Below are 2,500 nucleotides of genomic sequence, written 5' to 3' on the forward strand. Positions count from 1 at the left end.
AACCAGGGAGCTGCGTCAACTAGAGCTGAGCAGCCGGCCGCCCGGGAGTGTGTCCCGGGGGCCCGCGCGAACACGCAAGCGTCCGCTCAATTATTCTGCAAACAGGAGGAGGCTGGGCTCCCCTGCACGATACACCTCGAAACCCTCTCAGGTCCCGGCGGCGCGCAGCGCCGTCCTAAGTACTTGGTCGGGTTCGAGAGAGGCGCAATCGCCCGGAGATAGGCGAGTAGACGCTTTCAGTGCGACCACCCGTGCTCCCAACTGAGCTTGCCGCTGCCGACAGAGGCCCGGGAGCGTGCTGTCGTGGTGTTGCCGGCGGGAGACAACACGCGGCCACAAACAGTGACCGGGCAGCTCCAACGCCAGCGCCACAGAGGGGCAGAGCCCCACTTGGGTGCCAAAGCGAACTCTCCCAGCACAGCGCACGCGCCAACACATCCGCACAGCTGCGATACAAACCACCTGCGAGAACCGCGGGGGCGACCGAGCAGCAGACGGCGTCGCGGCGCCGAGTGCCGGGCGGCGGCGCATCCTCAACGCACACAGTCCTCAATCGGACCAGCACACTGCAGATGTCCACCGCGCTTCGCACCGGGCCCGGGAGGACCCACTTTGGCCGCACGGCGCCGCGCGCTGGGTGCGCCGGCACGCAGATGCGCCGCCTGCCGCCTCCGTCAGCCGGCGCGCCTGCCACTGGGCGCCCCCACCAGCCGGCTGCCGCGCGTGCGCCCACGCAGCGCGCGGCCAGCACGCCGGGCGCCCCCCCCCTCACCGGCCGGGGACGGTCCCACCCAGCCACCGCGCGTATCGCTTCATACCCACATGCCCACTCACGTTCGTGGGTATGACGGGTGTCGCTGAAGCAACCGGTTAATACCTGTACCGATCGTCGATATCAACGATTCACCTCCAGCGCGAACAACCGCGCAACAACGGATTTCCAGTTCATTTGCGTAACTTGGGCAGCAAACGTAGACATCCATCTACATTTGCGACTTCTACGAGTCTTGCATGCCTGGATGTTGTGTGTCACGACGCACTCCATCAGCATACATACACGCTGCGACGTGTGCACGAAAGAACACGTGGAAGGTGGCCAGCGTACGTATGCGAATGCCATTGCACAGCTGCGAAGCGCATTCAACACGCGAACTCCTGACCGACGAGCTAGAGGTGACAGGAGGGGAGGGGGGGGGGGCGGGGGCGATATACGTCCTATTGCAGTACACAATACAGTGGATAGCGGGACCATGTGGAAAGTAAGCAACACTCGCAAGATGTGAGGGTACGCACCGTAAAATGAATCAATACGCAGAACACCACAGTGTGCGCGAAGTGAACTATGTTGAGATGGTTGCAATTAGGCAACGCTACACGAATTCCTAGATTCATATAACTAACAATTACAGGGCAGGTTAAGGCGCAACGTGGGTTAGGTTAAGGCGCAACTTGGGTTAGGTTAGGGCGCAACGTGGGTTAGGTTAGGGCGCAACGTGGGTTAGGTTAGGGCGCAACGTGGGTTAGGTTAGGGCGCAACGTGGGTTAGGTTAGGGCGCAACGTGGGTTAGGTTAAGGCGCAACTTGGGTTAGGTGAGGGCGCAACGTAGGTTAGGTTAGGGCGCAACGTGGGTTAGGTTAGGGCGCAACGTGGGTTAGGTTAGGGCGCAACGTGGGTTAGGTTAGGGCGCAACGTGGGTTAGGTTAGGGCGCAACGTGGGTTAGGTTAGGGCGCAACGTGGGTTAGGTTTGGGCGCAACGTGGGTTAGGTTAGGGCGCAACGTGGGTTAGGTTAGGGCGCAACGTGGGTTAGGTTAGGGCCCAACGTAGGTTAGGTTAGGGCGCAACGTAGGTTAGGTTAGGGCGCAACGTAGGTTAGGTTAGGGCGCAACGTAGGTTAGGTTAGGGCGCAACGTAGGTTAGGTTAGGGCGCAACGTGGGTTAGGTTAGGGCGCAACGTGGGTTAGGTTAAGGCGCAACGTGGGTTAGGTTAGGGCGCAACTTGGGTTAGGTTAAGGCGCAACTTGGGTTAGGTTAAGGCGCAACTTGGGTTAGGTTAAGGCGCAACTTGGGTTAGGTTAAGGCGCAACTTGGGTTAGGTTAAGGCGCAACTTGGGTTAGGTTAAGGCGCAACTTGGGTTAGGTTAAGGCGCAACTTGGGTTAGGTTAAGGCAGAAGTTGGGTTAGGTTAAGGCAGAAGTTGGGTTAGGTTAAGGCAGAAGTTGGGTTAGGTTAAGGCAGAAGTTGGGTTAGGTTAAGGCAGAAGTTGGGTTAGGTTAAGGCAGAAGTTGGGTTAGGTTAAGGCAGAAGTTGGGTTAGGTTAAGGCAGAAGTTGGGTTAGGTTAAGGCAGAAGTTGGGTTAGGTTAAGGCAGAAGTTGGGTTAGGTTAAGGCAGAAGTTGGGTTAGGTTAAGGCAGAAGTTGGGTTAGGTTAAGGCAGAAGTTGGGTTAGGTTAAGGCAGAAGTTGGGTTAAGGGATGGTGTGTGTGGGGGGGGGTGGGGTG

General features: G+C 58.5%; 1 non-coding gene across 1 annotated transcript in view; it reads right to left on the reverse strand.

The window, feature by feature from the left end:
• Positions 1-9, reverse strand: part of LOC126226368 (small subunit ribosomal RNA) — a 1,909-nt gene extending 1,900 nt beyond the window's left edge. The window contains exon 1 of the ribosomal RNA XR_007543913.1: positions 1-9. This exon is cut by the window's left edge and continues 1,900 nt beyond it. This is a non-coding gene — a ribosomal RNA (small subunit ribosomal RNA).
• Positions 10-2,500: the final 2,491 nt, after the last annotated feature.

Source organism: Schistocerca nitens, unplaced genomic scaffold (genome assembly GCF_023898315.1).
Source record: "Schistocerca nitens isolate TAMUIC-IGC-003100 unplaced genomic scaffold, iqSchNite1.1 HiC_scaffold_303, whole genome shotgun sequence".
Classification (NCBI taxonomy): domain Eukaryota; kingdom Metazoa; phylum Arthropoda; class Insecta; order Orthoptera; family Acrididae; genus Schistocerca; species Schistocerca nitens.